Below are 10,670 nucleotides of genomic sequence, written 5' to 3'. Positions count from 1 at the left end.
AGTTTTATCTTCCAATGTTGAATTCTCTCTGTGGTACTCAGTAATCAGCAGTATGCAAATATTGCAAGCCAAAGGTTGCAATATTACTCCAAGGCTAGTAGTATTTCTCTATGCTTTTACTCATGCAAAGCTAGAAAAGGGTAGGATTTTTTTTTATTTTATTTTTTTCCAAAAAGACATTACTCAGTAAAACTGAAATTCAGCTCAATGAAGAGATCTATTCCACTCCAAATTATAGCTCTAAGTGCAATAATATGAAATGACCAGGGGGTTGTACAGACTTTCATCTCTGAAAGTTCAATGAGAGGAAATTCCAGCGAATGTTAGTGCAAGGAAGAAACTATGCTTATTTACTAGCAGTAGGAATCAAGGAGGAACCAAGATAAAATAAGGATTTTGCAGGGCTGAGTCAATTATTTAAAAATATTTCTAAAAACTTTTGTTGCAGACAGAGGGTCACTCAACAATACAGATAGACCCACGTCCTTAACTTTGCTACACGGACTAGCTATTTGGTTTAAGCAGATCAATTAGATGCAATGTGTGGGAAGGAGATAATATTTCCACAGAATAATTTATGCTCAGTATTTCATTGTTTTATAAAAATGCTGCTAGCAAAGTATTTTCATGCATATTTTAAAAGGGTATTTCTAGTGACCAGAGACAGGAAGGCAATGAAAGATTTGTGGACAGCAAGTTTATAAAAGGAAAGGAAAATAAAACCCCCTTTTCAGCAGTATTTGACTTGCCCAACCCACCATGTGACAGGCATTAGCAGACTTAGAGCATTTTGCTCATAACGATTAGGTGTTCAGGTTTCAGATCCCTTGGAGTCTTCTTCTTTCCCACCCCTTAATGAAGAAGTAAGTTACCTTCAAAAGGCTTAGGTATTAAGCCCAATGAAATTACAAAAGTAGAAATACACACTAATCAGAAAAGCAAACTTGCTGTTAATCTAAGTTTACATGAGTCCTATCAGTGTTTTTGCCAAGGAAACATATTCCTTGTGCTTTTCTCTGTGCTTGCTCTCTTGTTTTCACCTAACAGTTGGAATATTTGTTTTGCTTTCTTGCTTCAATAACTTGGGAAGGAACCACGGCAATATCTTCTTCCTAAGCAAAAAATGTTTCAAATTTTGCTCAGGATTGCATCAGAGAAAAGAGCTTTGATTATGTCAGGATGCTACAGCCTTGATTTAGCCCCAAGTCCACTGTGAATGGAAAGCAATATCTGTCTCTGGTTTGTCACACCTGACCTGCTGATGCAGACTAGAGTTTTCCTGTATTTTTTGTTTGTTTGTTTGTTTGTTTTCCAGCTGGGGCTGTCCCTTCATCAGGTAGCACCTTTCAACTCCTTCAACTCCTGTTCCATTCCAGCAAACCTGCAGCTTTGGGGAGATCTACCATGGGCTCTGTCTGGATTATTCTGAGAAGAGAGCTCATGCTGACTGCTCTGTACAGCTCTAGCTATTGGCATCTACACAACCCTTGTGTACAGAGCTTGGGTACAAGTCCTCCTCTGTGTCTAACCCTCCCAGGAGGGGCAGAATATACACATATATAGCCATTGTGCTGCTCTGAGTGTGGGCTTCAGGCAAATACATCAATATAGATAAGCCTTGGGTTAGGACTGTAACATTACTGGGACTCCACAGCTACACTGAGTCTCCAGTGAAAGAAGAATGATAAACATTTGAAAATGATGCACAATCCCAAGCCAAATTCACCAGTGCAACCGATAAGGTTAGCAATATTTGATGACTGCACTGCCATATAAATTCAAGCGACAGATTTCTAGTCAGCTCCTTTCCCAGTAAACTGCAAGTGATCATTTGATTTATCCACTTGAGATTTTTAAGTGCTTTAATTTCCTGGAGCTATTTACAAATCTTAAAGAACACAGAGAGAACTTCCTTAAAAGGGGAAGAAAAGCCACTGCTCTTGTTGCAGCCAGAAAAGCTTCTGCAGTCAGACTGTCCTATTGTTAGGTTGACTGAAGAAAGAGGGTGAAAATAATAATAATAAAAAAAGCTTGGGAACACATCCTACAGCACAGAAGTCCCATGAACAATCATTCCCAGAGGTGGGAACTTTCTGCAAAGACTTTTATTTTCAATTGCAAAAGACAGTCAGATGTAGATGACATTGAAAGGACCGTCCTGGCTTTCACAATAAACACTGCTGTTGGGAAGGGATCACACAGGTAAGCCAGCTCTCACACCATTCAGGGCTTATACCATTTTGATTGAACTGCACCAAGAGCAAATTGATAGTGCACATTAGGTAGGATATGCTGGCAAGTTTACCCCTCCTAAGTTTCTGTTCATTTCAAAGCAAGCTGTAATGCTTATATATGCGTGTAGTGACAGGTCAGCACGCAGGGCATAGATGCCCATTCTGGGGTCACTTATCAAGGTTCTCGTGTTTTCCTGTGACTATTTGTAGTACACTTGTTAATACCCCAAGGACATACAGATCCCAAATAATCATCTTCCCTAAGCATCTCAAACCTGAGTACATTTCTTCACAATTCCAAGTTTTACAGGCTGCTTTGGGTAACTGCTCCATACAGGTATGGATTGCTGAAACATCTATATCAGACAAATTTAGATCTTTTTTTCCAGTACAGCTCTTTTGGATGCAGTCAGTTTGAAGAGAGGCAATCAAAGGAGAACAATCTTGTAGTTCTCATATGCTGGCCTGAAAAATGGTGATAACCTGAGCCAGACTGGTCTTACCAGGGTGGCCAGCATCAGCTGGTGTCAGACTTTTATAATAACACTTCTCCCCAGCACTGAGAAGCATTCAAGACATGTGCTTTTTGTTTATAGCTATTCCCATAAATGATATTCATCTGAATTAGCTTGTGAGACAAAGAGTACTTCAGTGTAAACCTTCAAAGGGTGATACCAGAAACAGAGCTGCACACAGGCAGCCTTGTTTGGAATTGTTTCCTTCTTTGCTTTTCAATGCTTGAGCCCCTTCCAGACAGTGCTCTTTAAAGAGCATTTGAATACAGTCTGCACAACACAGCAGGCACCAGAGAAAAGGACATGTCTTCAACTCTGCTGTTCTTCCCCAGGTTGCAGTTGTCACAGTTCAGTACAAGGATAACTGTACTGAATTTCAGCAGTTCACAGTTATTTTGGAATCAGTGCTATTTGCTGTAAACTTTCTGAATTTATATTTCATGCTTATATATTGTCCCTTATGCTATGTAAGACACACTAGCATTTTCCCTATTAATTATATAAATCATAATGTTACAATTTAATGGCACCTTTGATAGGACAATCTCAAAACACATCAGAACCTGTTTAACCTCATTAACCTATTATTGTGTGTTTAAACTCATTTGAGAGATGATTAAACTGGAATTCAAAATGCTCATGTCATTTTGCTCAAAATGCTTATACAAAATAAGCCAGGATTTGGTAATAGAACCCAAGTTCTTGCTCACAGCCTACTTTTTCACACCTCTGTCCAGAAATATCACTGTGCAATACCAGTCTGAGGCAACGATCAGAGTTTTAACAAGAATCATGTTTAATGCCATCAGTTTTCAACATCTAATCTCTACCATCAGAAGTCAAGCATGAAAAATACAAGTTCTCTTTCACAAGAGAACCAACTGTAATGAATTTCTTATTTGTCACTCAATAAAGTACATGAGTATTTAGATCAACAAGACTTTAGTGTTTTCATAGTGCTTATATCATCTTCAAATTAAAACAGCTCAAGGCAATGCTATAGCTGTTTCACTGCATTTATCTACCATGTTAATTTAATAAAATGTTACCCAGTCTTCAAGTTCTGTATCTGCATTAATAATTAAATTATATGGCCATCTTAATTTAAAAGGAAAAAAAATGTAGATGTACACATTGTGCATTGCTGAAGAGCTAAATAATGTCATTTGAGCACAGACCCACTGTCTATTGCTAGGATTTTAGTTCTGAGACGTTCAATGTCCAAATCAGTCAAACTGAATTTAATTTAGACATCTAACTCCCTCAGGCCTGGTTTGAAAATGTCAGCCTAAAATAGCATGTGCTTGAGTACAACGAAGCAGGAAGGCACTCCTGATACATGTATTTGTACATACAAACAAATATCACAGAGTATTTTGGAACAGCAGCTACGCCCTTCTTCGCTGAGCTGAGTTCCCAGAAGTCAGGTAAGAGTAAGCAGCTGCAGCAGTGCTGCTGCCTTCCCCTCGCATAGCACCTGAGTGAAATGAGAGTTCCTTGAATTAACCAGGTAGTGAATAACTGATCATAGGAAAGATTAAAATAGCTGCCACTGAGGTACCAGTTACAGACCGGCCCAAATGCCAAGGGTTTAGAAAGTGAGCTAATGCTCTAAACAGGACTATATATATTAGGAAGCTCTCATGAGTCAAGAAGAGAATTTAGTGCTACTCAGTAACAGGAACACAGAAAGCAGCAACACTTCGATTGCTTACTTTTGGACAGGACCAAGTTAAAATTTTTTGCTTCATTTTCAGTTAGAAAAAAGGGGATATCAGCTGTAGATGCACAAATAATTTAGTTATGTTTGTAATTCAGTTGTAGTATCAAAGTAGATTTTTTTGTTATAGTCTCTCCCTAGAAATACTATAATTTTCCACTCAGTTTACCATGACTAGTGATAAAGAAAGAAAACAACAAAGGGGAATATATGTCATAATTTGGTCTTCTTTCTTCAGCATAGTTAATTGTGTAGCTTTTACTAACACCACTTACTAGTTTGCTCATAAATTGATGCTGTGAGTAACTTGCAAGTCGAAGGCAGTTGGCTACCTCAGGCACACCGTGCTATTGCCATGGGCAAGAGCAGGGTATTGAATACATTGTGCAGATTTTCAATGTGCTAGGAGAGCATTTCCTCAGTGGAAAATTTTCAGAGTGATATGTTTGCTTTGTTAGCCACAATTTCCCTCGTTTATCGTTACAAATAGATGCTTTGATTACATTTTTCCAAACGTTGGAGGTTGCAGATATTAACACAGTGAATCAAAAGGCATTACAGGCAAAAACTCAGATGAATACATTTGGATTATATTTAAGGATAATAATTGCAATACCAAGTTGAAGCTCGTGGAAGACAATGGCAGGCTCTGCACTGTATTCAGAAGGCTTTGGATGAGACAGTTTGCAAAAACAACTTGTCAGAAACACAGGAAACTCTTACCTACCTTGGTAAATTCCAGAAAGTAATTTTTTTGTGGTGGTGGTGTTTGTTTGTTTTAATGGCTCCCTAGTGATAAAAAATAAAGAAATTCAGGTGGGAACACCTGATGTTACTTTGCACTTATAATTAAGACAGGTTTTAATTGAGGGCATTTTGGCATTAGCCTACATACAGAGAAGACTTTTTATTATTATTTAGTAAGTAGGATTTAATTTCATCTTATTTCGTAACAAAAATTGAGGTTACTTAGCTCATGTAGGGCTTGATAGTTTTTCCTCCTCTTCCCTGACCACAAGTTTTTAAATGTTTTTACCATTATTTCTCTAACAAAAATCAACTCTGTTGCCCAAAGGAGGGCCAGGAATGAAAACAGCTACGCACAGGGATCTCAACCCAGAGAGGTGCCTTGAAGTGACAGAATGGGTAAAAGGACACAGAAATACAACACAAATGAAACCAAAGCAGGTAAAACCATTAACTTAAGGGTTGGCAATGCTATAAAGATGCTTTTCAGATAGGTAAGTTATGCCCTGGCAGATCTTACTCTGGCTGGCTTTTTCTTCATCTGAGTAACAGAAATTTGGCTCATCCGAACCATCTGCAGAACTAGGGCAGCACGAAAGCAAGCAGAGAAGCTAAATCCCATATTAGTAGTTGCTGCTGACTGATCCTCTTGGAGGATCTGACGCTGGCATCTGCATTCCAACTCTCATGGAAAAAGTTACGCTTTTCAGTTCTGCCAACTAATATCAACCTGTGTTATTAACCATCTTATTCTGTCAGCATTTCCAGAACTTGGCTGGGGTTGGAGCCAGGTATTCTTCTCCATCAGGGCACTGGGCTTTGTTATGAACTCTAACTTGCGTGCTCTCTATATAGTTTAAAGAGATGGTTTATGGTTTATATCCAGCTATATGGTTTAAAAAGAAATTCAACCATTACCTATTTCAGTCTGCACTGAAACTCGGGTCTGTGAACTGGAGAAGCTGAAGAACTTGGACATATCCCCTTCTGTTGTCCTTGATAAAGTGTCACTTAATTGCTGGCAGATAACTGGGGGCAAAAACCTCCTCAAATGACAGAGTCCAATTGCCAGAGCCCTCCTACAATCTTGGGAATTTGGCTGGTGGTTCACAAGCACTGATAATAGGAGATTCCTCCCCTCTGCTTGTGCCGGCAGGAAGTGTTTTATTTATGATATCATAAAATATTTGCTCTGCTTCAAGACAAAAGAGGAGGGTTTGTTGCTGCTTGCCTTCCAAAAATAATAATTTAAATCTTATTCCTTTGAAAACAAGTCCTAAAAGGGAGTCACCAGATTACATTGCTGAGGGTTTGATCATCTCTTGCATTAAATTAATATTCAGCTCACCATTTACTTTAATGATGTAGAATCGGGGACCAACTATTAGCCAGTCTTTGCAAATGGTAATATATTCAAATAATTGATAACAAACATGCTTTTACTTTCTTATTCTATTTTTATTTTCCTTCTTCCTTAAGCTGGAAAATATATGTGTCAGTATAAAGAGAGGGATCAGTAAGTCATCAATATATTGAACAGCCCACCAGCAACTGATGAAGCAATTTTACTTTAATATAACTCAGTAGGGTGATTTTAATAATGAGCATGTTCTTTGTAAGTTTCCAGAAAAAAAATAAAATTATTACATTTATTACAGAACACTCTGTTTTACCTTTTGTTCTGACATAAAATTATATTCACTTAGGAATGCTAGCAAAACAAGTTTTCCTTATCTTTCTGTTTTTCCCTAGTACAGTGAATTCCCATGCTTCAAATGAAGTTTAATCTATTTTCAACTGCAAGCAAGCAAAACCGTATATGGTGTCATATAAAATAAATATCTCCAAATTAGATTTCATAGCACCAGTTTAACCCATTGTTATGCTGTTCACTCTTATCTGAACCATGGTACAAAATAAGATGTAAAGCTAGTTCCTAAAGAAAAAATGGGCAGTGTTACCTATCCCTTAACAGAATTAGTATAATAATTTGTATATGTGTATATATCTAATTCTTCTTTAAAAGAAAGCAAGAAAGTAGCCTGCTAGTTACTCCCTTCCCCTCCTCCTCCCTTTGATAAATTTAGTATTTCAAGTTCCAATCACTTGTTACAAACATTTCCTAGCAAAAATGAAAGTAGCTTTTTGATTTTATAAAAGCACAGCTATTGACTTTAAGAGTCTCTACAGCAGTCTAAGAAATATTATGGCTTGCTTCATTTTAAAAAGCAAATACAGAACACTAGAATTTATTTTTTCATGCTACATTGCTCAGAAGCTGATCTCCTGCAGGCAAATTCAAGTAATGTGCTGTTATTGGTCTAATTGGATGAAATTTGTTAACTTTTACCAATTCGCAGAGAAAAATTTTTCAGCAAGAATTGTGCAAACTGTTCTTTTGTAACAACTGATCTGAAGCTGAGTCGCAACATCGAACAGAAAGATGAAACCTGTAGAGCTGAATACACGCCACAAAAGTTGCCTGATTCAGAATTCAAAAAATGAGACCAGAAGTCTCTTAGCAAAGGCTGGTTTTGTAGGCTGTTTTAATTTCCATTCTGCATTACAGCAGCAGCTGCAGGGGTCATTTCCAGCATAGCTGTATGGAATCCCTTTGAATAGAAGTTTTTCCAGATGTGGCTTTGAGTCTATGAAATGGTCTGCCTCTTCAATATAAAAGGCAAATTGGAAGTCGAGACTGCATTTGAACAATTGATCTCTGAAAACTCAGAAGTATATATCTTACTGGTAACAGTGAAATTAAAGGTTAATAATTTATAGTATTGCATTGAAAGTCAACCATAAAACTAGTTATTAAAAATCAATATGCTGTACTATTTTCTTAACATGTTTATGAAGCAGGCTCTGGAAATACAGTTCCATATTATCTACTGATACAGCACCCAGCACATGGTACATGCAACAGGAAAGTATTGTTTAAGTGAGAATGAATAACCTCATCAGTAAACCAAGAATAGGTCATTTGAAACAGGGGAAAAACAGGCACCTGAAAACATTTGTTTTATTTCTAACTTCATCAGTTGATCTGGAAAGGTATATTTTCCTACCATCTTTACTTTAACATTTAGTAAATTCAGTCTTTGCTCAAGAACATTGAAACTTGAAACACTTTGTCCCCTCTAATATTGTGACCCCAGACTAATATTGTGACCCCAGGTTATTCAGCCCATCTAAGCACTCCTTGGCTTGCATAAAATCACCACGATAAAGGAGGGAAAAGAAAAATATTAACTCAGAGGTTCATAGCAAAAATAAAAACATGGTACTAAGTAATATATTTACTCATTTTCAGGGTATTCTGTTGTTACTTTGGTTGGTAACCTAAGGATTTTAGAGTAATCCTAATGCAAATTTCTAACATTGTGCTGTAAGAGCAATTCCCTTTGCCTAAAACAAAATACCATAGAAGAGTTCTGTTAAGCTCTCATTAAAAACCCTTGCTAAAGAGAACCCGATCTACCTTATCAATGTTTACTCCAGTGATAGTCTGAGAAACATTATTGTTGAATTATATGGTGCGGTACCTTCAGTTATAAATCTCATTTTGCATCCACAATGAAAAAAAGATGGAGAGCAATTCAAGGAACTGCTGACTTATATTCAGAGTGAGTTTTTAATTAGATCTCTTCTCAGCTGAGCATCTTTTTGCATCTTATTAGAATCTATTCCTTTGCACTTCTCAGAGATATTTAGGCACAAGAGTCACAAAATGCCTGCAGGAAAAGACAGATGAGTCAAACTGTTGGAAGGTTCCCAGGGCAGCAGTTCAGATAGCAAACTCTTCAGACTTTTTCCTCAGCTAAATGTCAGACATGTCACTGGTCTAACAGTCGTTGTCTGAAAAGATTTGATCATGTGCCACCATCACCGCTTCCTGATTAATCAAAGCAGCAAGTGCAAAATCAGAAGCAAATATCTTCACCTTCAGCTTTATTCCTAACTCATATGAAGAAAGTCAGTAACTCTTTTGGCTAACTCCTCTGCTTTAGTGATAATAGCAAATAGTGACAGAGTTGGTCATGCAGCAGCTCATTGTTTTGACAGGATGAAGCAACACCCTTAAGTAAAAATAAAGGCAAAATTATGGCTTTTTTTTTAAAAAAAAAAAAAAAAAAAGGCAAAAGCAGAAGTTTCCAGTTACACAGAGAATGTGCTTTTTTTTTTTTTTTCCGAGTTGTGTGAAATGTATGAGTATCTTGCAAGCATACCCTCTGTGCAGCATTTGTAAATATTACAAAATTAAAATAGCAACAACGTGAGCCTGATAATTAACTATAATCTACCTCATTTTCAGAGTCACAAAAATACTGACAAAACAGAGGTTGAATCAGACAGACCAACCCACACTGACAGCACCAACCCACCATGAATCTCCTTCCGACTATTGTCCCTAGGCACAACATTAATACTCGGAAACAAGGCCAGTACAAGATAGGCTTTTCTTTCTTAACAAAGATGACTGTATTTGTTCCAATTCTCTTATCCATCACAAAGACCCAATGTCCTTTCTTTGTGTGAAATACTGAATAAAAATAAATTTCTTTGAGGAAAGATTGCTTGCATAGGTAAGTAAAGGAAAAATTAACGCAGATAAGCATATGTCTTACACTCTTCGTCTTTTCAACATATTAGTTACTGTCTTTCTATCTCCTTTTGTAAAAAAACAAACAAACAAAAAACCAAAACCACTGAAGTTCAGTACAGAAGAAGTAAAATCAAAGTAAAATTCAGGGGCAGGCATAGCTGGAGTATGAATAAATACCTATTTTTTTTTTTCCTTGTTTAATTTGAAGTACTCCTTTCTAGAATTTAACACCCGATCTTCATTGCATCTTTGAAGTGTCATCACAACTGACAAGTGTGTCAAAAACAGGAAACTGAAAAGAAATCTTAACTAGTGTATCAACACCAACCCACCATGAGAGCCGTTCCTTGCTATTCAGAGCCACGCTTCAAGTTTCAGGGAAATCAGATCTTCCTAACTGACTGTTTAAGCAGCAAAACCTCTTAACTTTGTAGATGAAGGCTGAAAACATGTATTTCTGATGGTGGCCAGTTTCAGTGGAAATTATGCTGTTGATCATTTAACCATCCTCAGAAAATGCTGTGTTTTGTCACTAACTTCAGATACTTTTTTAATGTTTTGGGATAAATGGAGAACCATGGAAATTTTCTCAATGTGATAAAACTAGCTGATCTCGTAAGAATATCTCACTTTCAGACACACACAAAATTCATTACGACCCATTTCTTCTATCAACATAAAACTGGGTTAAAGGCCTGATAATTCTACTTCATTACAAATAAAGTATGTGGTTGAAGAGAAAAATAAGCTTTAGAGCATACAGAGTGGTACTGTAAAACAAACACACACACTTCTCCATTACAAGTCTAAGCATTCATAAAAAGATTTTATTTTGCTGAAAAAGAGTA

Source organism: Aythya marila, assembly GCF_965140915.1.
Source record: "Aythya marila genome assembly, chromosome: 11".
In the NCBI taxonomy this organism is placed as follows: domain Eukaryota; kingdom Metazoa; phylum Chordata; class Aves; order Anseriformes; family Anatidae; genus Aythya; species Aythya marila.
This window is presented reverse-complemented; position numbering follows the sequence as displayed.